Source organism: Suricata suricatta, chromosome 14 (genome assembly GCF_006229205.1).
Source record: "Suricata suricatta isolate VVHF042 chromosome 14, meerkat_22Aug2017_6uvM2_HiC, whole genome shotgun sequence".
NCBI lineage: Eukaryota > Metazoa > Chordata > Mammalia > Carnivora > Herpestidae > Suricata > Suricata suricatta.
In genome coordinates this window covers 48,514,109-48,541,064 of record NC_043713.1, presented here as the reverse complement: position 1 = coordinate 48,541,064, position 26,956 = coordinate 48,514,109, and the positions used below count along the sequence as shown (strand labels likewise).

Sequence of the window (26,956 nt, the reverse complement as noted above, 5' to 3'; positions counted from 1 at the left end):
CCCGTCGGACTCCATGATGGCAGTGTGGGACCTGCTTGGGATTTTCTGTTTCTCTCTTTCTCTGTCCCTCCCCTGCATGCTCTCTACTTTCTCTCTGTCAAAATAAAGAAATAAACATTAAAAAAATAAAATGAGAGGCACCTAGGTGGCTGAGTCAGTTAAGCGTCTGACTTTGGCTCAGGTCATGATTTTGTGGTTAGTGGATTTGAGCCCTGCATTGGGCTCTGTGCTGACAGCCTATATAGCCTGGAGCCTGCTTCAGATTCTGTGTCTCCCTCTCTCTCTGCACCTCCCCTGCTTGAACTCTCTCTCAAAAAATAAATAAACATAAAAATAAATAAATAAATAAAAATAGTGTTCTTTCATAAATATTTTTGTGGTGCTACTAAATAATTATGATTATAATTTTTTAATTTTATTTATTTTTATTTTTAAATGTTTATTTTTTGAGAGAGAGAGAGAGAGAGACAGAGTGCGAGTAGGGGAAGGACAGAGAAAGAGGAAGACAAGCATCTGAAGCAGGCTCCAGGTTCTGAGCTGTCAGCACAGAGCCTAACATGGGGCTCAAACTCACGGATTGCAAGATCATGACCTGAGCTGAAATCAGACGCTTAACTGACTCAGCCACCCAGGCACCCCTGATTATAATTTTTTAAAGCAGACTTACAGCATCTAACGCTGTACTATAATTTATTTAACCATTTACCCAATGGACCATCCCCACTATACTTTGTACTTTTATCTTATGGTAGATTTCTAAAAATAAAATTACTCAGTTGAAAGTTACTTTTAAAGACATAGTAGCATAATGATCTCCCAAAGGATTCTTTGAATATATGGTTCCGGCTGTAATGTTAGAATACCAGTTTAATTGCTAATTTAGCAGTATTTTTTAAAGAGTACTTTATTGGTTATTTTGTTTTAGATAACAGACTATTTTTTATAGCAGCTTTACGTTTATAGGAAAATGGAGCAGAAACTACAGAGGGTTCACAGATATCCTTCTGTAATGCTTTCCTGTAGTTTTCTCTATTACTAACATCTTGTATTAGTTGCATTTGTTACATCTTGCATTTGTTATAATTGATGAATATTAATATCTTATCACTAAATGAAGTTCATATTACAGTATGACTCATGGTGTCGTACAGTTCTATGGATTTTTTTTCAAGTTCCAGAAATGTTTTATTACATTCAGAATATAGGGGTTCAGTCCTTCTTGGCTGCTGCTTTCCTCATTGCTTCCAGAACATTGCTCAGCTCCTTTCTCTTCCTCTTGGCACGGATATGTTTCCCCATCCTTTTCTTGATGAACTTGAGAGTGTGCTTGTCCTTAGAGATCTATCTTGAGCAGCTCCATGGCTTGCTGCTTGCTTGTATGGGCACTTCTTAGATTATGTCCAGCATGAACTTGGTGTGCTTGGTGAGGTGCCGGGGGCAGTGGCTGTGCCTTAGCTTGCTCACGTTCTTAGTCACCTTGTGGCCCTTGTTAAGGCCCACAGCCATAGGGTGGCAAGGTAGTACAGAGCTCTGGCTGCTGGTCCTCAGTGGCTCCCCACAGTAGAAGGCACAGTTCTATGGATTTCAACAAATGTTTAGGGGCGCCTGGGTGACTCAGTCAGTTGAGCGTCTGACCTTGGCTCAGATCATGATCTCACAGTTTGTGGGTTCAAGCCCTGCATCAGGTTCTGTGCTGACAGCTAGCTCAGAGCCTGGAGCCTGCTTCAGATTCTGTACCTCCCTTTCTCTTTGACCCTCCCCTGCTTGCGCTGTCTCTCTCTATCAAAATTAAAAATAAGAAACATTAAAAAGTCAACAAATGTTTAATGTCATGTATCTACCATTACTATTTTGTACCAGTACTATTTTGTACTATTTTGCCCTGAAAATCTCCTGTGCTCCACTTCCTTTCTTCCCACAAGCCCCTGGCAACCACTGATCTTTTTACTGTCTGTATAGTTTTGCCTTTTCCCCCAATGTTATAGAGTTTGAATCATATGTTAGGAAGTCTTTTCAAGCTCGCTTCTTTCATTTAGCAATAGGCATTTATGTTTCCTCCATGTATTGAGAGCTTTTTTCTTTTTATCATGAATAAATATTCCATTGTATGGATGTAGCACAGCTTATCCATTCAGCTTTTGAAGAACATCTTGGTTGCTTCTAGTTTTGGTAATTATGAATAAAGCTGCTATAAACATTTGTATGCAGGTTTTTTTGTGTGGAGATAAATTTTGAACTAAATTTGATAATTTGGGTAAAGTATATGTTTTTATAGCTACTTATTATTTTATGCATGTATTCTCTTCTATTTCTGAATATATTTGTGAAGTGAATGTTTAAACACTTTTTTTCACCCTGCAGAGTCTCTATTTCTCGAAGTTGCATTTTGTTTGTCTATTTTGATCCCTATAGTTTATGTTTGAGATATTCTGCAGTTGTTTGGTGATTGTGGCTGCCTGCTCTTATTTAAGAGTAGTGCCCCATAAAGATGATAAGAAGCTGTGATCCCATGTTGAGGCTTGCTACCTATGAGCCATTGAGGAAAGCTCACTGTTAGTATTTGAAGTCTTTGTCTTGGACTGGTTAGATTCCTCAGAGTGAAATCTGCTGACCACCTCCCTTGATGGTATAGTACTGGTTACCATTTTTCTAGAAGCTGAGTTGGAGAAGAGGTTTGGAAGTAGGTGGACTTGGCTTTCACATACAAAATGTTCACCTAATTTCCCTGTTTGTGAATGGTACACCCACTTTCAATTGTGCGTGTCTAGGTTTTTGCAGAATCAGGGAGATACAGTTGCCTACTTCGACTTCTGAAAAGGATCTAGGGATTTATCTGTTTCTTAAAAGAGAATTCCAGTTAATCCTTCTGTTTCTAGCCTCACCTTTATCATATACCTGAAACCTAATGTGGTGGTGCCTTTGGGGGAGATATGGGTTGGCCACATAAACTGGTTGTTCTAAGCTTAACTTGGGATTCAACTTTCTCAATGCTGTGAGGTCATCTGCTCTCCAGTTTGAAAATTTTTTTGGTGATCCTTTGCTTCTGTTCTCTTTTGTCCTTACAAATTCATGCTTTTAAGAAACCTGTACAATACTGTTAGGTTTTGGTAGGAAGTTAAAGTAAGTGCATTTGCACAATCTGCCATAGTTCTGTGAAATTCTCATATAACCTTTTAAAACAGAAAAGGGGTGCCTGGGTGGCTCAGTCAGTTAAGCCTCTGACTTCCGCTCAGATCATTATCTCATGGTTTGTGGATTCGAGCCTTGCATCAGGTTCTGTGCTGACAGCTCAGAACCTGGATCCTGCCTCAAATTCTGTCTCCCTCGCTCTCTGCCCCTCCCCCACTTGTTCTCTCTCTCTCTCTCTCTCTCTCTCTCTCTCTCAAAAATAAAATAAAAATATTTAGAAAAAACAACAGAAGTCAAAACCAAAACCCTTCTCAATAGATACTAATTGGTTAAAATTTTCAGAAAAATTAAAAAAAAATTTTAATATTGTCTATAAATGGACCACTGTGTAAAATTTTGGTGCATGTCCAATCTGACTTTTCTATACATAAACATTGGATTTATTTTATTATTTTTTCATTTGTATCAAAAATAAATTATGTCTACAGAGATAGAAGATCAGTGAGGAAGGGAGAAAGGATGGGAGTAGGGATTAGCTGCAAACAGACATAAGGGAACTTTGGGGGGTAATGGAGATGTCCTAAACCTGGATTGTGGTGATGGTTGCTTAACTCTATAAATTTACTAAAAACTATTGATGCGTATATTTTATGGCATGCAAATTATAACAATAAATTTGCTTTAAAAATTCCACACTGACCACCAAAAACAAAACATGATTTACTCATACCATATCATACATCTTTGTTCAGTTAATAATTTATTATGGACACCTGTCATGTCAACAAATTTATACCTATAGAACAAAATTGTATAATTAAACTGTGTTTCTCCCAGCTTTTTTCCCTTCACTTTGTAAAATATCATAGAAGATGATCCCACTTTCATGATACATTTTTTTGTTTGCCTTTTTACATTCTTATTATACTAATGCATAGTTGTAATTATTACATAGTTTGGCACTGTGATTATAAAACAGTATTTTAGCCATTTTCCCATATGTTACATAATTATTGTTGACAGTTACATAATTCTTCATAGGTACATATGTCGTGCACTAATTAGCCATATTCCTGTGTTTGGGGTCTTGAGTTGTTTCAGAATTTCTGTTGTTAAAAACAATGATATAATAATAATAATAACTTTATGCATATAGCTTTTTCCTTTTCTTTTTAATTTTTTTATTTACTTAATTAAAGTACCAGAAAGCCTCTACTGCTTTTGAACACAAGTAAGTTCAGAATTAAAAAAAAATTGGCTTTTATATAATTCCTTTTGGATGTATTTTGGAATAATCATTGTATGGAGAACCTACCATTTGTTACTATTACCTTTTAAGTTGTTCTATATTATGGCCTCTGATAATTTGTGGAACATACCTTTTTTTTAAGGTTTTATTTATTTTTAACAGAGAAAGAGACAGAGCATGAGTGGGGGAGGGGCAGAGAGGGAGGGAGACAGAATCCGAAGCAGGCTCCAGGCTCTGAGACTGATGCAGGGCTTGAACCCACAGACTAGACTGTAAGATCATAACTTGAGCTGAAGTCAGAGGCTTAACTGACTGAGCCATCCAGGTGCTCTGAGCATACTTTTTTTTTTCTTTTTTAAATCAGATATACTTATTTGAATTAAAGACAGGCGGGAATTCAGTGCAAAAAAACCAATACTGTTGTCTCTTGTGGAAAGGTAGCAGCAACCTCATACTGTTTTCATCCTATTTAAACGTTACAAATGGACGCTTTTATAATAAAAACTTTACAGAAACCAACTTTAGGTTGGGCGGCCTCTGATTTCTAAAGCTTATTCACCTTAAATAATTGTCTGTATTAGGATTGTCTCATCATTGATTTGCAGCTGTGCTTTACTGGATATATGCTGAGAAGCCTTCTTTTAACTCAAAATGTTAGTTAAAAATTTTTAAGGTAGCATTAATGACTTACCACATGGCCAAGTGGGAGAGTGACTAGGCATTCTAGAGAAGGCTCGAGGAGTTCTTAGAATCCAGAAAACACACCTTACACATACAGGTCACTGGGGACAGGTAGTCTAGGGATTTTGTTCTTCTGAAATGATCAGCCATCCACAGACTAAGTTAACTGGCTTTAGGATACTGTTGCTCAATGGATGAGTTAGATGTAGAATTTCAGGAAGCCCAAGATCAAGTTAGTTCCTACAGAACAATGCATGGTTTTTATAACCCTCCCTACATTTCCCTCTGTACTATAACCAGGCCATGACACCTATCATGGGACCTATCACCGACACTTTCAAAGATACTTTTAAAAGACTATTCAAACATTAAAACTAGCCCCTTCATTGGCACATACTCCCTCTTCTCTCTTCTTTTCAGTCCCTGGGAGGCCAGGAAAACCCAATGTCAAAGGCAGGGGGTATTCATTTCCTACCCCTTTGTGTCTGTGGTGCCTATCAGGCCCTTAATCCATCATACCCCAACTTACCCCCAAATTGATTCAAGGACCAGTTTTTTTTTAAACACCTTTATTGAGATATAATTCACATACCTTAAAATTCCCTCATTCAAATGTACAGTCTCATGCCTTTTAGTATTTCTACAGAGTTGTGCAACTATCACTTACCACAATCAATTTTAAAACACTTTCATCACCTGAAAAAAGAAACCCATACTCATTATCAGTTAGTCGCATTCCACGCCCCAAATCTCCTAGCCCTTAGGTAATCACTAATCTATATTCTATCACTATAGATTTGCCTAATCTAGACTTTTAAGATAAATAGAATTATATAATATGTTATCTCTTGTGACTGTCTTCTTTCACTGAACATAGTGTTTTCAAGGTTCATCCAAATTGTAGCATGTACTGGTACTTCATTTGTTTTTATTGCCAAATACTATTATTTTGTATGGATATACCACATTTTCTTTATCCATTCATCAGTTGATGGGAATTTGGGGTTGTTTCCTCTTTTTAGCTATTATAAATAATGCTTAATGCTGCTACACACAAATTTTTTTTTAAGAAATTGTACAAAAATTTGTTTGATGTATGTTTTCATTTTTCTTGGGTATATACCTAGGACTGGATTTTCTGTGTCATATGGTAACTCTGTATTTAACATTTTAAGGAACCTGCAAACTATTTTCCAAAGTAGACGTATCATTTTATGTTTCCACCAACAATCTATGAGGGTTGCAATTTTCTAACTTTTATTATTGTCTCTCTTTTTAATTTTAGCTATACTAATGGATATGAGGTATCTCAGTGTGGTTTTGGTTTACATTGTCCTAATGGCTAATGATGTTGAACATCTTGTATGTCTCTTTTGGAAAAATATCTGTTCAAATTGTTGATTGAGTTGTCTTTTAATGTTGAATTGTGAGAATTCTTTACATACGGTGAATACAAGGCCTTCATCATATACATGATTTATGAATGTTTTCTCCCATTACGTTGGCTGTCTTTTCATTTTCTTGAGGGTATCCTTTGAGCATAAAAGCTTTTAATTTTGATGATTTCAAGTTTATCTGTTCATTATTTTGTCACTTGTACTTTTGGTTTCCTGACTAAGAAAGCATAACCTAGTCCAGGTTCACAAAGATTTACGCCTATGTTTCCTTCTAAGAGTTTTATAGTTTCAGCTTTAACATTTAGATCTATGATCCATTTTGAATTAATTTTTATGTACAGAACAGTATAGGGGTCAAACTTAATTCTTTGTATTTGGGCAAGTAGTTGTTTGGGCACCATTTGTGGTAATTCTTTCTCAACTGAATTATCTAGGTATCATTAAATATCAACTGATCAGTGGGCACGTGGGTGGCTCAGTTGGTTAAACATTTGTCTTTGGGACTTTGGCTGAGATTATGATCTCACAGTTTGTGAGTTTGAGCCCCGCTTCAGGCTCTGTGCTGACAGCTCAGAGCCTGGTGCCTGCTTCAGATTCTGTATGTCTCTCTTTTTTTCCTCCTTTGCTTGCACTCTGTTTCTCTCTCGCACTGCCTCTTTCTCTCAAAAATAAACATTAAAAAACCAATTGACCATAAAGGTAAGGTTTTTTTCTGAATCCTCAATTATATTCCATTGACGTATATGTCTACTTTTATGCCAGGAGCACACAGTCATGATTACTGTAGCTTTGGAGTAAGCTTTGAAACTGGAAGTGCAAATCCTCCAATTTTGTTCTTTTTGAAGATTGTTTTGGCTATTTTTGGTCCTTTGAATATCTATATTAATTTTAGGATCTGCATGTGATCTGCATGTTACTTTCTGCTAAAAAGCCAACTGGGGTTTTGATACAGATTGCATTGAATTTGAGGATCTCAAGGCCTATTTTGTGTGATTGCTTTGAACATCCAAATGGTACCTCATGACTCTGCCTTCCTTGTTCTTCTCCCAGAAGATGGAGTAATTACTGCCCTTAGTCCTGAGAGAAAAGGAGGAATCTATTAATAAATATTCATAATTAAGTATGTTTTTTCTGCCTTCATTTATTCTGATGTGAGATGAGGTCAATAAATGTACTTATATCATAAGGATGTTGTGAACATTAAATGGGAAGATCCATCTGAAGAACCCAGCAAGCACTCAATAAGTGTTACCCACAATAATAACAGTTATACTTCTAGGCATTTTTGCATTGAGATTGATTCTCAACATCCTTCGTGCATTGACCTCATCTCCCACTATTCCGTTAGGTACGATCTGCACTTTAGAAAAATCCACATCTGTCTGATTCTTAAAAGCCAGTGTGCTTCTAATTACATTAACAAGTGTTTGATAGGTTAAAACAGAAAAATAAGAGGCTGGGGCACCTGGGTGGCTCAGTTGGTTGAGCATCTGACTCTTGATTTAGGCTCAGGTCACAATCCCAGGTCATGGCATTGAGCCTTGCTTCAGGCTCCACACTGAGCATGGAGTCTCTTAAGATTCTCTCTCTCTCTCTCTCTCTCTCTCTCTCTCTCTCTCTGTCTCCCCTTCCCTCGCTCCCTTCCTGTTTCTGTAAGATTAAAAAAAAAGAAAGAAAAAAAGAGGAATATTTAAAATACATAGGAAAAAATACATTTTCTTTTTTTAAATTTTTTAATGTTTATTTTTGAGAGAGAGAGATACAGAGTGCGAACGGGTAAGGGTAGAGAGAGAGACGGAGACACAGAATCTGAAATGGGCTCCAGGCTCTGAGCTGTTAGCACAGAGCCTAATATGGGGCTCGAACCTACAAACTGTGGGTTCAGCTCATGACCTGAGCTGAAGTCAGTTGCTTAACTGGCTGAGCCACCCAGAAGCCCTGGAAAAAGGACATTTTCTATGAAGAAAACTTTAATGGAAAATGTATAATTTCTAGGCTCCAACTAAAAAAATAGCTGACAGATTTTTTCTTAATTCAGTAGATATTCATAAGACAAGGATGCTCATGACTTAAAACTAGCTAGGAGCTGACAGATACGGGAAACTGGGAGGTCTTCTGAAATGAAATGTCAGGTAGAAGAAATGTTGTGTGTTGGTTAATTTTGTTGTAACCTGAATATCCACATGTTCTGCAGTTTTCAGGGAAAGTTCCCACCCTTTAATACCCAGCTAAATCTGTGGCCCAGTCTGGGCACCTCTGCAAGAATCTGATAATCCTAGGTGATACTGACATATTCTCTTCTGGCTTGTCATTTTTAACCCTAGAATATAGATATGGGCTTCTGTACCTCTGATCAACTTGAAGAGGATGATATTAATATTTTAACTAAAGGATCTTGTTAATATTATAAAATGTAAACTGAAAATTTCTTTGAGTGGGCTGTCCTTTTCCTAGCATTGGAAATCTGATTTCTTACATTCACTTTTTGAGTTAACAATCGCAAAATAAAATATAATCCAGTGGTGAATGAATGGATTTCCTTAGCAGTTTACAACTTTCTGAATGATGCAATAGTTTTTGAAAACACTAATGCTAGAGACTTTGAGGAGGATATTCATAGTCAATAAACTAATGAGTTGTGTTTGTGTGTGTAACTAAGCTCATGCTCATTTGTTCATTCTCTACTTAATCTTACTACTTATTATCATCCTTTCAAGCTTCTCTCAATGCACTCTACTCCATAAAAACCTATCCAGATCCTCCCAGCTTGATATGGGATTGTGTTCTTTGAACTTCTGTATAAACAGAGGTTTATAAATCTCTCACAGTACCTAGTAGATGTCACTTTGTGTAATAGTTATTTATGTACTTACGTTATTCCCCTGCTAGGTTGTATGCTCCTAGAGTTCAGGCTTAAGTGTGTACTATTAATCTTGCTGTAACTTCACCTCCTTATATAATTATTTGAATATAGTGGGTGCTTAAATATGTTTGTTAAATTACAATTCTGGGTCAAGATAGAAGGAACTTGGCCAGTCACTTAACAGGCAACCATTTTTTTTTATACTTGACGGGGGTAGCTCATCAAGGATCTCAAATAGAAGCTTACTCTACCTGAGCACCTTACCTGAACACTGGCTCTGTACCGTGGTGCTGGGGTTTAGAATTCATGTAAGACACACAGGTAACAGTTCTTTACAGATAAAGAGATAATGTTGATGAATCTGCACTACTGATAAAAGAACAAATGACCTAGAACTCTTCAAAATGTTGTCCTCAGAGTTCATACAGTAGGAGCACTTATTTAAATATGTTTCTTTTGATACTTTTAGCACACTTGCCTGAAGTTAATTTTAGCTACAGCGTCTCAAAAAGAGTTTGAAAGGGACTACAAATGGACTATCCTTATATTAAATTCCATGCTATAATAAAGTTGTCATCTAACAAAATCCAAGTGGACAAAAGTGCAACTAGCACGTGTATGTAAATAGATTATTATATTTGTCCTGAGATAGAGTAGGTTTTATATGGCTGGGTGTTGCCACAGTGTTCAAATTACCTCGAATTCACCACATTGGGTAGGGGACTAGCTGTGCCCTTGTCTAGGAAAACAACATTTAATAGAGCAATGCTTCTTAAACTGCCTGTGATGAAGCACTGGTTTATTTTCTTTGCAATTTGGGTAATTAATAATTTTGTAAAATACATAAGCATAAATAACTAAAAATGAAATTTAAAGAAACATGCAAAGCACAACCTCCAATTTTTAAATGTTAGATTCAACAGACATAAAGTTATTCTGTCAAATGCTGTTCTGTACTTACGTGATTAGGGAACACCTCCAGTCCATGGACCATACTTTGAGTGGCACTGGTTTAGAAGATGGCCTGCCTTGATATGCCCACATAGGGGTTTAGATTGCCTGTCCATGGACTTGAGGTCTTTTTGACCCAAGTGAATGCTCAGTGGTCAGGGGTGGGGGTTGCCTGGATGGATCAGTCAGTAAAACGTGCAACTCTTCATCTCAGGGTTGTGAGTTCAAGCCCTACATTGGGTGTAGAGATTACTTAAAAATAAAATCTAAAAATACATACATATGGGGGCTCCTGGGTGGCTCAGTCAGTTAAGCATTCGACTTTGGCTCAGGACATAATTTCATGGTTCATGAGTTTGAGCCCCACTTTGGGCTCTGTGCTGTCAGTGCAGAGTCTGCTTAGGATCCTCTGTCCCCTCCTCTCTCTGTTCCTCCCCTGCTCTTTCTCTCTTCTTTCTCTCGCTCTCCTGCTCTTTCAAAAAAATGAATAAGCATTTAAAAAATATATAAACATTTAAAAAAATAAATATTCATATATACAAACATGTATACATACATAAAAAATAAATGCTCAGGGGTTATAGGAAAAAAATGCTGCATCTTGGGGTGAGAACAGGCCAAAAATTGAGTTATTCTTCATTCTGTAGGGTGAAAAGACTTGAAGCAGGAAGGATAAGGGTGAAATATAATTGAAATGGTATGGCTAATGATTTTCAGTTTTAGATTGATGGTAGGGGTAAGATGAAACAGTGAGACTGCCAAAAAAAAAAAATCATAAGTTCAGGCAAAAGTGAATAGTAAATCCCTGGTCAGATCTGAGGCTATGGAAGTAAAAATGGAGCAGTAGCAGAAATATTTACTGAGCCTCGTTTATGTACTAAATATAGTACATACCAAGCATGTTACATATGCTAGCTCTTTTAATCTTGACAACAGTCCTTTGTGGTAGTACTGTTAAGCTCATTTTTCAGATGAAGAAACAGGCTCCAAGAAGTTGAGTAACTTGTCCCATGATTTTCAGATGGGTGTGATGTGTAACCCAGAAACCAGATTTATTAGGTTCTTTAAAAATTGTCTAAATACAGTGCTTTTGGCAAATCTTGCTTAACATTTTGGGCTGTGGAGTTGAGAGTTATCACTGTCCTTTGATACTAAATAGCCTGTTAAACACTATTATCAGCCTTTCAACAGCTTTGCCTGAACGTTTTTTGAGATTTGGCCTTAATTCTGATCAACCTGGTTGCTCCATCATTGGAGCAACATAACCCTGTGAAGTGGATTAAACCTAGTGTTAACACTGGGCAGAGCTTCTCAATTCTAATTTTTAGGTGTCATTTTACAAATCTGATTCTAATCATGGAGTTTTCTACTATCTTCATTGCATATTTTAAAGTATTTCATTTAGACTGCCTTAAATCCTAGTGGTGCCCTGGTTTTTAAAATAAACTCATCCTTTGGGTACCTGGCTGGCTTAGTCAGTGGAGTGTGCAATTCTTGATGTTTGGGGTTGTAAGTTTGAGCCCCACCTTGGGTTTAGAGATTACTTAAAAATAAAAAAAATTAAATAAATAAAATAAGCCTATCCTTGAAAAGATTAATTACATGAAACTTTTAACTGTGAGTGTTCTGTTTGTTTAAGAAATAGAATAGTAATTAGTCACACATACTATTTTTCCCCACACCACATTGTAGAATAAGAACTTGTATGCATTGTTTTAGAGAACTGTTCACTCCATGCACTATTGGTGCTCTATAAATATTAAATAGTAACTCCTTGGGGAAGAGAGGAAGTCTTTCATTAAAATAGAATACAATATTTGGAGCACCTGAGTGGCTCAGTCGGTTAAGTATCTGACACTTGATTTCAGCGAGATCATGATCTCACAGTTCGTGAGTTTGAGCCCTGCATGTCAGTGCAAAGCCTGTTTGGGATTCTCTCTCTCCCTCTCTGCCCCTCCTCCATGCTCCCTCTCTCAAAATAAATAAACAAACTTTGAAAAATAGAATATAATGTTCATTGCCAGTTGAAACATACATTCCTAATAAATGAGCCAAATATTTGCAATTGTCTGTTATCCTATATTCATATTAGGTCCTATCATCCATTCTTTGTTCAAATTATCTTTCCTACATGTTACTAAAAATGAATTTTAATTTAAAATGTAGACCTACTATTTTTTGTTCTCTGTAGCAGCCAAATACCTTTTGATTCATTCTTAACCTTTTTGTTTGTTTATTTATTTATTTATTTTGAGAGAGAGAGACAGAGAGAGAGAGAGAGAGAGAGAGAGAGTATGTGTGTATGTGTGTGTGTGTGTGTGAGGGCAGAGGAGGGGAGAGAGAATCCCAAGCAGTCTCCACACTGTCAATGCAGAGCCTGATGGGCTCAAGCTCACAAACCATGAGATCATGACCTGAACTGAAGTCAGACACTTAACCAACTGAGCTACCCATTCTTACCTTTAACAAGAGAAATCCTGCTCTTGAATGTATTTCTATACCAAGCATGAGATTTAAAAGTTATTGTCTTTTGGGGCACCTGTATGGCATAGTTACTTAGTCATCCAACTTCAGCTCATGTCAGGATCTCACAGTTTGTGGGTTTGATCCCTGCCTTGGGCTCTGTGCTGACAGCTCAGAGGCTGGTGCCTGCTTCAGATTCTGTGTCACCTTCTCTCTCTGCCCCTCCCCTACTGATGCTTTTTCTTTCTCAAAAATAAACATTAAAAAAAGTTACTCCCTTTTTTTTGGTACATTGTCTAGGGCCTAGTCTAGTGATATGGAAGAAGAGTCTGTAAAAGGTTTTGGCAGCTTAGTGATAAGAAGAAAAGAATATTAGAATCAACTTAAATCTATTTATAGATTTATAAAATAAATAAGTATAAAATAAGTTATAATTACTTTAATTTATTCAAAGCCAGCTTAATATTGTTCCTTTTTTTTTTTTTTCATAGACATTTTGGGTTGTGTTAGTTGAAAATAGCCCAAAGGAACTTTTTCCCCCAGGTGAGCAAGAAGACTAACCAGAAAAGATAGAGCTTCCATTTGGGGAAATGGGTGTGTGTCTGTCTGTGGAGGGAAGCTCTACAGGTGCCTCATTTCTCCAGTGAACATGCTTGGGCTGCTGCAAGGCCATGGCCAGAGTACACTCCTCTGAGCTAACCAGTCAGCACTGCATATTAATGAGTGGTGGTAAGCTCAGTTTTGGAAAATGCCAATGGAATTATTTTTTCCTTTGTAACAACAAATAAAAATGAAAAGGCTGTATTTCATATTAATTGGAATGATTATTTTTTTCATAGTTTGTCTCTGAGCATATATTAGGAGAATTCTGAGAGCTGAGCTAATAAAAATGCCCTTTTAGCTTTAGTATAGGTTCAATTTTTAGGTGAACTGTGAGGATATGTGGGAAGTTATATTTAAGAAAAGCAACTTTTCTATACTTTTCTGGCATGCTCTGGGTGACTTTTTACTTATTTTGACTTCAGCAGAGAGAATTACATTGTAAAATAGAACTTTGGGTAGTAGTTAAAAGCCAGCTTTTGGCCAGTAAATATGATAGTGCTTATGTAAATGGGCAATAATAAGCTGTATGCACCTTTTTAAAGCAGTTAAAAATAATGGAGGGATGCAGAAATGTTCTGTTTAACTTTGTAGTACATACTCTAGGAAATTGATAATGTATAACGCTAATAAGGTGACAACAAAATGTTCCAAAGCATTGTTACACTCATTAATAACGTTTGAGGCAGTGCTTTATATAAAATGATTTATGCTAAGTTATTCCTCACAGCAACCTTTGTGAGGTAGGGATTACTATCCCACATTCAAATGAGGACATTGAGAGTAAAACTCAGCTTATCTGTAATGGAGCAGTGGTCAATGTGGCAACCTAGCCTTTGATGAAAGCACATATACCCATATACCGTGTGTCCCAAAACTGGTGTAATGAGGATGGTGGGGGCCATGTAGCAGCATGAGAACAGCAAGTCCAAGATACAATTGAAAAGAGTCACTTTTCCTTCTTCAGGAGGCAGTGGACATGGGTCCCTTTCTTCTCTGACTTCCCATTTCCAAGTCCATTCCTGGCGAGGAGTGTGGGGATAGCTCCTTATTAAAGAGGCTTGCTGTGGCTTTAGAGATGATTCATGTTCTAACTTAGAGAGGGAGTCACTATAATTGATCTGTGTAGACTTAGTTCATGGTGACTTCATCTTAATTGAGGAATTGAAACAAGTGGTGTAGAATTTTGTAAGGCTTCCTTGCTTTTTTTTCCTTTCTTATTCACTGTCTCAGGCCTGAGGAGAAGATGATGAAGATTGTGCATCACACCCTTGGGTCAGAGATACAGCTACCCAACTGTACATTGAGGGGACGCTGATTAACTGAAAGGGAACTGCCATTTCTTTTTCCTTCAGTTACCCTGAACTATAATGATAAATATTCGCCAGAGGGAGCTTCAGCAAAATATGCTTTTTAGTCTTGACCTTAATATACATACCTATTTAAAAAAAAATACATGTACCTATTTGAATGCAATGCAAATGACCATTTTGCTGATGATACTGACTTTCATAATTATTTTGTGCAGATTGATTCCAATTTACTTTGCATTTAGTCTTGTCCTTGACTTAGGATAGGAAGGGGAACAATCATGTTTATCTACATAATAAAAGTACAGTTGCTATGATACCCTGGTTTCTTTTCATTTTCTTTTTTTAAAAAAATTTTTAATGTTTTTAAAATTTTTTTATTTTTGAGAGACAAAGAGAGACAGCATGAGCAGGGGAGGGTCAGAGAGAGGGAGACACAGAATCGGAAGTAAGATCCAGGCTCTGAGCTAGCAGTCAGCACAGAGCCCGACGCAGGGCTCGAACTCATGAACCGTGAGATCATGACCTGAGCTGAAGCTGGATGCTTAACTGACTGAGCCACCGAGGTGCCCCACCTGGTTTATTTTCTGATTTATCTTGGTGATTATGTCAAAGTTGTGTATATTTGTCCACAGATGATAGTTTGCACTGGTATGCCATTACGATAGCAACGGGCTATATTCTTGGTTGCTACTAACTGCCTCTAGAATTATGTAGATATGAAGATTTTCTTGTTGAGAATGCATAGTATTTATAGAAAACACAAAAGGGGCTGATTCAGTGCTACTTTATGCAGAAACAATAGTTCCCTGGCTACAGTGACTGAAACAGATGGGTTGTAAGAGTTTACTAGTGACTTATTGCCGTGTCTGGGATTGCTGACAAATGCATATACTATGACCAGACTTCCAGGAAATGCAAAAGGTAAAATGGGCTTTGGCTTTGGAGTATTTCTGTGGAAAATATAGTAGCATAAAGACCTGGTTTCCTGTACCACTTCTTCATTCAACTACCAAGTGGACCATTTTAATTACTTTCCAGATATAATCAAAAAAGAAGTGAGGTAGCCTCCATGAATGCTAAAGGTAGCCCCATAGTCCTTTCAAGGATAAAGTAAATTGTTTTAGCCTTCAGTTTTCAGATAAGTTGCTTGTGTTTTGTATGAAAGTATACATTGTCCTTTCATATTTAAGCCACTGTTTGTTTTAACCTTGACATCACATTTATCAAGTAAATATTGTTACTTAAAAAAATTATAGCTTATGTAAGTGCTTATCTAATTCTCAACTACTAGGCAGATGACTCTTTCTCTTGCTAAATTGTGATTTGGATTTTTTTTTTTTTTTGCCAAAGAAAATCCAGTTAAAATAGAACATCTCAAGTTTATGGTGAAGCTTTACTAGGCTCAAGGCATGCGATGCTTAGCAAACCTGTATAAGTCAACATTTATAGCTTCATATAGTTTCTTTCATATAAAGAAACTTTCCCTTTTCAAAGTGCTTTATAATGAGCAACATTTGTCTGTTGTAGGATTTTTTTTCCAGCCAACCAACTTATTCTCTCAATGAGTTCTAGCCATTGTCATTAAAATGAATTTTAGCTTAATATTCTATCCTATTCTTTAGCCAGGTGATCATACATCATAATCTGGCCGTGTTGCGTCTCTTCTCCTATCCCCCAGGCCGTGCCCTAGATATCCTGAGGACTTGCCCCCATTGTTCTTGAAACCCAAGCATTTTCATTTCTCAGTGACTCTGCACAAACTGTCCCCTCTGCTGGCTTGGAAAAAGCTCTCTGCCTGTACTCTCACAGATCTGTTTGCCTGAGGAAAGCTTGACCCAGTTCAGCTCCCGTGTTGCTCTGTGGTAAAGTCTTCTCCGACACACGGTTACCCCCGTTGTGGGGACTCTTGAGGTGTTTCCCTGGTGGGTACATGTTTGTTTCACCATACAGAGTAAGTGCTTTTTCTCTTTTGTGTTCCCAACATCTGGTGCAATACTAGGTACTCAGTATATATTGGATGAATGAATATGGGGTGAGAGCCCATAACACTTTAAGTCTTTGTTTATTCCTTTATATTTCTAAAGAAGGGAAGAAGGGAGGAACCCATGTTACTTGAAGATGCTGTAAATATGATGGCTTTGTATTAAACAACATGCTGGAATCATGAATCAATGAACATGAGACAATACTGTGAAGCAAGTGAAGAAGCTGATTCCCTAGGCCTCTTTTGGAAAACTGAATTCATGCATCTCAGTGGGGACTAAAACCTTAAAGAAGAAAATAAATTAAGTATAGACTACTTTTGGGGGTGAGGGGCTGATTATGGAATTTCTGTGGGCCAGTCACACCCCATGTGTGGGATATCTGTGTGATGACACCAAAAGTCTGAAATTTGTTGAGAATAACAGAACCCACACTGTGAAGTGAGAATCACTGGTCTACATGGTTTACTCTAAATGTTTCTGTAATATGAGCTATAAAGTACCCAGGATAGATTTTGATGTTATTTTTGATTTCTCTTCTCTGAAGCTGGTGGCAGCTCTTACTGACTAACTAGAGAACATTCTCTGGCATGATCTGGGTCAAACCCTCTTTGCATTCCACATTAATGACTCTCAAGCCTTCTGTGTGGGGTCATCAGCTATTTTAGAGTCTTAATTACAAATCATAGAAAAGTAGAAAAGTCTTGGTGTTTTGCTGATTTCCTTGCTCACAGCAGTTTCAGAAACCATTTCTCTACACTAGATTTCTATAGGAGGCTGTTCTTTCCATAAAAATGCTTTGCCCAGTGCTGGTTGTCCACATTATCAGTTAATAGTACTGCCATTCTGTGCCTCTCTTTTCAGTGGTCTCATGGTTAGATCCTTTTTTTCCCCCTGTGAAATGAATGTGGTTGTGCACTGTGGCAGTAAGATGGATGTTTTAAGCCCTTTTTGAGAGAAGTACAATTTTCTATTTCTAATTCCAGTTGAAAGTGGATTCCCCCCATTGCACAGAATCATATTATGTCCTGTTTGGCATCATTAGCTCTGCTTCATTACCAGTAGCTTCTGGGCACCCCTGTTTAATTTTCCTATGCCCAATACCATCTTGAGATATGAATTCTTTTTATGACTGAATAATATTCCATTATATATATCATTCTTCTTTATCCATTCATCTATCAATGGACACTTGAGCTGCTTCCATAATTTGGCTATTGTAAATAATGCTCCTATAAACACAGGGGTGCATGTATCCCTGTGAATTAGTGTTTGGTATTTTTTGGGCAAATGCCTAGTAGAACAATTACTGGATAGAAGGGTAGTTCTAATTTTAATGCTTTGTGGAATCTCCATACTGTTTTCCACAGTGGTTGCACCACTGTTTTCCACAGTGGCTGCACCAGTTTGTATTTCCACTAACATTGCACAAGGGTTCGTTTTTCTCCACATCCTTGGCAACACTTGTTATTTCTCATGTATTTTATATTAGCCATTCTAACATGTATGAGGTGATATCTCATTGCAGTTTTTTAAAATTTTTTAATAGTTTATTTTCAAATTGGTTTCCATAATACACCCAGTGCTTCGTCCCCACAAGTGCCCCCAACCATGACCATCACCCCCTTCCCTCCCTCCCCCTCCCTCTCCCCTTACAGTCCATGGTTCATTTTCAGTATTCAGTAGGCTTTCATGATTTGTGTCCCTCACTCTCGCCAGCTCTCTTTCCCCCTTCCTCTCCCTATGGTTCTCTGTTAGGTTTCTCCTGTTAGATCTATGAGTGCAAACATATGGTATCTGTCCTCTGTCTGACTTATTTCGCTAAACATGACACCCTCAAGGTCCATCCACTTTCCTACAAATAGCCAGATTTCATCGTTTCTCATTGCCATGTAATACTCCATTGTTTATATATACCACATCGTCTTGATCCATCCATCAGGTGATGGACATTTGGTTTCTTCCATGATTTGGCTATTGTAGAAAGTGCCGCTATGAACATTGGTGTACCATTGCAATTTTGATTTGCATTTCTGCCAGGGTACTTTTATGGCAACATTTTAAAAGAAACAATGGAAGCAACAGAATGAGAAGAAAACAAACTCTAGGTGTGATTAGAATAGAGACAAAGTAGAATGATTTACTTAGGAAACCTTGTTAGATGCCACTGGGATCAATAAGTAACTCTATCCAAAGTAGTTTAATGAACTTCCTTTAAGAGGCTTTCCCTTGGTGGCTCTGAAACTTGTACTGAAAACTGTACTAACTTTAGTTCTTTTTAAATTGAAATATAGTTTACATACCATAAAAGTCATCTTTTCAGTGGCCTTTCATATATTCACAAAGTTGTACAACTATTACCAGAGTGTAATTCCAGAATATTTTCATCACCCCAGAAAGAAACCCCATACCCATTAGTAGTCACTCTTCATTCCTGCCTCCTACCAGCCTCTCATATCCTCTATCTTTATGGATTTGCTTACTCTGGACACTTTATGTAAATAGAATTATATGGTCTGTAACCTTTTGTATCTGGCTTCTTTCACTGAGGATAATGTTTTCAAAGTTTATCCATTTGGAGCATGTATCAATATTTCATTCCTTTTATGGCTGAATTGAGAAAGATTTTTTTTTAATAAAACATCAGAGCCAAAGACATTCTGTTATTTTTTGCTATGAAAAATTTTGTTGAGGGGCGCTTGGGTGGTTCAGTCAGGTAAGCATCCGGCTTTGGCTCAGGTCATGATCTCATGGTTTGTGGGTGCTGATAGCTAGCTCAGAGCCTGGAGCCTGCTTCAGATTCTCTCTCTCTCTCTCTCTCTCTCTCTCTCTCTCTCTCTCTCTCTCTCTCTCCTGCTTGCACTCTCTCTGTCTCTCAAAAATAAATAAAAAACATTAAAAAAATTTTTTGTGGAGTGATATAAATGTTGTAACGGGATAGAACCTAAAGTTTGGTCATAGGGAAAGACTGGTAATTCTACTGTAATCATAGATTTAGTAACTTGATGCAGCAAAGGAGAGATCACAGCAGCAGGACTATTGCTATCCAGGAAGATAAAGATCTTTTTATAGGGTGTAGACTTGTGCTGAATGATTCTAGAAGGGACTGGGGAAGAGGTGACCAACATTGAATTGAGTGGCATCATGACACAGGGGCAGTTTAGTAACTGGATATCTTTGCTCAGGATGGGGAAAGAACAAAGAGGAGACAGGGAAGTCATTGAGAAGAAGGCAGGATCCACAGGAGTGGTTTTGTAGCTCTGGTTTGGCCTTAGGAGAAATATTGTTTTTTGTTGGCCATGCCTCTGGCCTTGACTGAATCTACCAGATACTGCAGAGATTTTCATGCTCTCACATGGGAGGGATATGCTTTGGTTGTGAGATTACAGAAAAAATAGACTTGGCAAGACCAGACAAGTAATATGCAACCAAACGACCAAATAGGACTGAGCGTTTAACCATTGTCATGACATTCCTTAGATTAAAATCTCTTTACAGGTATTCTGGCAGAATAATTAGGAATTATTGGAAGGTAGGGAGTAGGACTTCTCAGCCAATTTGCTCATATGATTAAACACCTTTTATTCACTGCCTCCCTTGTGATGACCTTTATGCTAGGCATTCTGTACATATTTTCTTTTGTAGGTTTAAACAATAATGAATAACTCATCTTTCTCATTCAGCCAAAATGTATGTGTAAACATGCCTGAATTAGTCTGTATTGTCTTTCATTTATAAACACTTTGGTGAGTGTTAGGCTCTAGGAATGAATAAGACATGGTCCCTGCCCAAGAGATTGAAAAGTGCTATTCAATAGAACATTCTGTGATAATGACAATATTTTGTGTGGTCCAGTACAAGAGTAGCCACATGGGCCTCTCAAACAATTGAAATGTGCCTCATGAGACAGAGAAACTAAATTTTTATTTTTATTTATTTTTGATTAATTTAAACATTAATAGGGGCATATGAGGCTATTGGCTATCACATTGGATAGCACTGCTCTAGAAGTTCACAAGTGAGAGAAAGAAACATAAGTGTTCACAATTCATGGTGTGATGTGTGCTCCAGTACAGGTTCATATGAAGTGTTCTGGAAGCTCAAAAGACATCCTCTGGTGGTAGAGGTACCAGAGAAAACAGCCAGGGAAGGAGAGATAGCATGAAAAATGAGACTTAAAATAGCAATAATAATACTAATTATTACTATTATTATTATTATTTTGTCAGAGGGTGAGGAGAAGAAGTTATAGGGCTCATTCTAGGCAAAAGGCATAGTTTGCAGAAACATTGAGGCATTAAAAATGTGTATTCAGGAGGGCCTGGGTGGCTCAGTTGGTTGAGCGTCTGACTTTGGCTCAGATCATGATCTCACTGTTTGTGGGTTCGAGCCCTGCATCAGGCTTTGTGCTGACAATACGGAACCTGGAGCCTGCTTCAGATTCTGTGTTTCTCTCTGTCTCTCTCCCCCTCCCCTACTCGTGCTCTGTCTCTCTCAAAAATAAATAAAAAACATTTTTAAAAATGTATATTAAAGTTCAAGAAAAAATGTGTGGCTTGGTAAGGTCTAACTGTAGGTTACTGAATATTACCACTATATGACATAGCTCTTATGGTAAAGGTGTAATTGAACAGATTAAAAACAAATTTAATGTTTTTGACATTTATTTTGTTATATATGTTGTTTGAGAAGCTACCCCATTTATCATTTAAAATAGATACATGAATTGCCATTTCACAGACAGAAAACTGAGCTCTACAAAAAAAGTAAAAGAATTTGCCTAAGGACACAGAATGAATGGAAAGAGATAGGATTTGAGTCAGGCTTCTTTGATTTCAGAAGTTAATCCTCTCCGTCAATGACTCTACATTTCCCAATTTAAAATATTTTTAGTTTGAAATTGTGGTGGATTTCCTTGGGTATGTCTTCTGTGATTCATTCAGCCCACTGTAAGTCTTCTACACTTTTTTTTTAAATATTCTGATTTCATATTTAACTTTTTTTTCTGGCTAAAAGACTGATGTTACAACATACCTATTCTGTTAGCTAAGCGTTTCATGAGCTCAGGTTTTGGAAATAGCTATATTGACAATTTCCTTTCTTTTTCAGTATATTTATGGCACTGGGAGCCTTTTATATAGTAAAATGGAGTGGTTAGAGAATTAGTTAAATAGGAGGACCCAGTCCATTCATTCCCAAATTTGAATGAGCTCCTATGACCATCATGCCCAGAGAATTCTTCCTTCTGTGTGGTGGGGAATGGCTTGTTATTTGAGCCTCTCCACATCTTACCCATAAGGTCATGACCCTGGGCTCTGATTTCTTTCTTCCATTTTGCTCTTTCCTAAAAACGAATCTCAGTGACTGAGTAGAGGCTTTGCTTTTCTTAACCAAGAGGAGCTAGATCTCTGCACCTGTTTGGCAGGCATGGTCATGTCCTGAAAATATCCCTTACTGCCTGAGCAAGTACTTGTGCTCTGTGAGGATGTTTTTGTTTTGTTTTGTTTTGTTTCCTTTTAGGCTTTAAAGAACTCACTTGGTGTTACTTGCTGAATTTCCTTAAAAGTCCATCTCAACGTCATAGCAAGGTGTAGCTAACATTTATAGTCTCTAGGCCTGGCGCACAGGAAGTGTAATAAACAGCATCGGCTTCAAGGGGCACACCCTCCACTGGTAATGCAGGACAGAGAGAAAGAAGTAGAACAGGCAATACCAGAGGATCTGAGAGGATATAGCCAATATTCAGGGTTGGAGGCAGCTTCACAGGGGAGGGACTGGCATCAGGTCTTACGAGAAGAGCAGAACTTAGGAGCAGAGAAGGGGAGGTCTGTATGTAGAATACTGCCTGGGCAAAGGTAGGGGGTAGCGGGAATCATGGGAGAATGGTTTGGCTGAAACAACCCTGGTGGCACATTAAGATCACATGGAGAAGGGGCTCCTGGCTGGCTCAATTGAAAGAGCATGTGACCTTTGATCTCAGGGTTGTGAATTCGAGACCCACATTGGCCATAGAGATTATAAAAAATTTAAGTAAACTGGAAAAAAGGTTACAAGAAGAACTTTAAAAACTCCCCTAAAGATTCTGATTGAGCTGCGAGGTAGCCTAGATAGCCAGATTTTTTAAGTCTCACAGATGATTTTAATGTACAGCTGCTGTGGAGAACCATTGCAAGTCTCTAGTCTGAGTGTACTCATCAAACCAGCATATCCTGCCCTGCCTGGAGGCTGGTTAGAAATGCTGAATGAATCTCAGGGAACTGGAATTCACATTTTTACAGGAGCCCTGGTGGCCCTATGCACAGTAAAGTTTGAAAAGTACTGCTGTGGAGAAAATATGAGAAATACGGTTAAAGGCAGCAGATAACCTAACCAGATTTTCCCAGACCTTGTGCTTGTCCAGGAATGAATTACAGGTGGGCAGTGATGTTGTTTTCCCCTCAAGCCATAGGGATGCTTATACTTCTTGTTGGTGAGAAGTCTCCTCTGTTTATCTGTAATGTGTTCCACAAATACTTTTGAATTTTCTCTGGTTGCCTCGAGGGAGAAAAGGCAGGGAATCACCAGCTAATAGTGCACTGTACTGTCAGTAGGGGGAGACCCCCTCAATATTTTTTATCAAAAGATGTTTTGTGTACCTCCTTGTGTTCTAGAAGATTTTTCTGAGAGAGAGCTATAGAATGAACCGGGAAGGGGTGCTCTAAGGTAAGAGGACAGAGGACAATTCACATGCAAGGTGACAGAGGACAAGAATAAAGAGTGTGGTTATGTTTAAGAATTTGAGTAACACTTTAATACCCATCCAAATCTTCAGAGCTTGGAAGGAACTACAAAGATTCTTTTGTACCTTTTTGGAGACACCTTGTAACTTTTTGTTTTGTTTCAATTTATTCTTGTGGGACATTCTTGCAAAGCTTGAGGAAAGTTTGTGATGATTAAAATCTACTTGGCATAAATAAGGTCATAAACATTCAGCCCTCACTCTGCAGGATCCCCTAGTTCTTGGTGGGTGGGATCATCTGACTTGAGGGTTATTAGTGATTTCAAAGGAGAAAGGAAAACAATGATGGCCATCATTTGGTGAATAGGCAGCCAGAGAGAATTTCAGGAAATGGAGAGGTTAAAAGTCCAAGTATGAAAGACTTGCTGTTGTTGGGGGACTCAGAACCATACATTTGATTTGGGACAATACTTATAGGGGAACCTAGGATTCTAGGAGATTATTCTAGGAGATTATTTCATGAAAAGAATGTTTAAATTATTGGTGCACTAAATTGCTTACTCTTCAAGGCCAAGCTTAAGTTGTTCCCTTCCATGAATTCTTCCTTGTAACCCCAGTTCATGGCTTGTTCCTTCTCTCTCTCTCTCTCATTTCCTAAAATACTCTCTAATGAGTCAAAAAGTATATTTTTTAGCCATGATACTTGAAAAGTCCTGAGTTTGTACTTCTTTTCTAGCAACTCACTTAGGGTTGATTTTATTTTTCTCATTTATGGATGTATATTTATGAATGTATCCTGTTCCTCTAAACAAAATATAAGCTCCTTGAGGACATGGACCATGTCTAATTCTACTTTGTCTTTTCTGGAAATTTGTGACTTTTTGAAACATCTGTTTTCATGAATGTTCAACTTGAATATAAACAATTAAAAATAATTTGCCATATACGTCTTTGTTTTCCAAATTTGTTGATGTTTCTTCGGGGGGGGGGGCGGGGGAAAGGCTAAGGAGTCTTCCAAAATATGTAAACATGCAGTGTGCATTTAAACTATATTCTGTAGTTTAAAATTAAGCTAAAATAGTACTATTAGATAAATGTTTGAATCTTTCCGTATTTTTAGTGATTCATTTCAAAAGAGGAGTCTTTAAAAAATTATAGAAGAATAGTATCCTAGTAAATATCCCTGTTTTCACAATCTTTTTATATGGTACCTATTTTTCTTCAGTTGCTTTTCTCATCTTGCCATTTGGGTTTCCTTTTTCTTTTTTCTTTGTTTGAAAGTGATACCATTTGTTGTAGGTTCCTGGCCATGTTTATAGTCAAGAGTGTCAGTAGTCATGTGAGTACTGGATATGACCCAGTAACATAGTTAAACAGTGTATTTTATGGGAAATGTATTGAACTTAAGTGCTTTAACAATTTTATTTAGCTTCAAATCATGACATCCCTTTTCTTGAAATTTTCTTGCCCAAATTCAAAAGGCATATTTATATCTTGAAACTTGGAACACTGAAAAATTGTGTCACCTGAATTTTGGGGGGAGGGGGAAATTATTTTAATTCTAGTCAATCATGATACTTGACATTATGAGAAAAGAAGAGTGTATTACATATAGAAAATCAGCTAGAGCTTGACCAGAAAGAGTGAAACTACAATACCAAGACAACAATATTAAAATTAAAAAAAAAGAAGAAGAAAGAAAGCCCAAGATGGGGAAAACCTTTTTAAAGAATTCCTTAATGAATCAATCAGTAGTTTATATCCTTAAAGAATTTTTTATGGTATAATAATGAACATTTATAACAGAACAAAAATAACCCATTTCCTAACATTAGACTCTCTGCCTACGGAGGTCATAAAACTTGTTAATGCAGATGAGGCTGCCTTCTGTTGTGTGATGCTAATAGGAAATGGATCATTGCAGTTTATGGGGCACTTAGCCATTTTGGTTCATGATAAATGACTGACTTCAAGTGACATTCCTTCACCGATTCCCCACTATTCATCACCTGAAAGAATGGAACCCAAACATGAAGTTGATTTTGAAGTTGTCAAGAGTTTCACTGTGGTATAAATCCATCATAAGCCAGTGTTTTAATTGATTTAGGAAGAAATAGTATGAATGAAGATGCTTATAAATATTTTATGCTTCTGTTTTCTTTTGTTCAAAAGCCAGTTTTGTAACTCTATTTTATCCTGCTCTAACTTCTGTTACCTTGTCCTCTTCCCTTCCCCCTCTCCAAACATTCTCTGGTTTTGAAAACTGCCTAGATTTTATCTTTGCAGATGCTTTGATGTAATTACATTGTTTTGTTCTATAAAATAAGCAGAAAGAATGGAGCATATTCTCAACTGGTATATTCACCTACATGCCAGACCTTATACAAAACTGGTATGGAAAAAAACTTCTTTCATGTGCTATTTTCACTATTGTTATCCTATTTTTCCCCCTTGCTGCTCTTTTTTTTTTTTTTTTTTTTGAAATACTACCCCCCATCCCAACATACACCATCCATGAGTAGGGAGGAAGAAGGCTACCTATTTGAATAAGGTCATGTTACCACATTATCCTTCAATTAGGCTCTTGCTCTGAGAAAGTTATTCTGTAGCTTATTTTCAGGGAGGCCCTGCTGGCACTGTAAGGGTTACCCAAGATCTAGTCAGGTCTAATGTATGCCTAAAGGATGCTTGAGTTTTTCCTGTGTTGTCTTTATGTTTGGAATGGAGAGTCTGCATTTAACTCAGTATGCATGATGCTGTCCATGTTGCTGGGATTTAGAGAGTGATATCTGGCAGAATGCTATTTGGAAAGGAAAATGTAAATGTGCTTATGGATTGTCTAAGAATCATTTAGTATAATTGAGATAAATTTCCCATTTATTTTATTGGTTCTTAAAGGAATTTGACCTCTCTTATCTATGTGCATTGTTGGAGTGATGGTGACAACTGCTTATTTAGTTTGCTTTGTAGAACTTAACTGGAGGAAGCACATCCTTGGCGGCTTTACTTGAGGTGCTGGTATCCTGGAAGGGAAGTCTGCAAAACTAACCTCCAAGAGGCCATCTTTTGACACAGACGTTTTAGTTCAGAGCAGATTCTCCCTGAGAGCCCAACCACCCCTTTTAGCAAATGTTATCTGAGTATACATTGTTCACAAAAACTTTAGGCTAATAAGCTGAAAGTAATGGAGATATCTGAACTCTTTTCATGTTCTAGAACCCCAGGCACTGGTGACATTTTTTAGGAGAGAGCCTAGAAGTGGTAGAACTGAAATATTAATTAGGTTTCCTATGGTCACTTTTCCTACTGAAAGCCTAGGAATGACTCATGGGACATAGTTTGATTACCTGGTTTTACTTAAATCCTATCAGTGTTTTTTGGGTGGTTGTGATACCTGATTAGAAAAAAATAGCACATCTTCTTTTCAAATTTGTTGAATGAGCAGTTACTTATTCAGCGTGGCTCAAACCAGTTACCAAATCTTTAAAATAGCTAGTTTGCTTCAGTACTCTATTTAGACTGTTGAAACATATCCACAATTTAATTTTTGGCCTGCTTGTGTGTGGTGTGGCCATTGGTGGCACAGAGGCTAGAGATGGGAGGAAGTTGC

The 26,956-nt window shown here is 37.5% G+C and overlaps 1 pseudogene; it reads right to left on the bottom strand.

Annotated features, from left to right (window-relative positions):
• Positions 1–1,209: 1,209 nt before the first annotated feature.
• Positions 1,210–26,956, bottom strand: part of LOC115277428 — a 66,590-nt pseudogene continuing 40,843 nt past the window's right edge.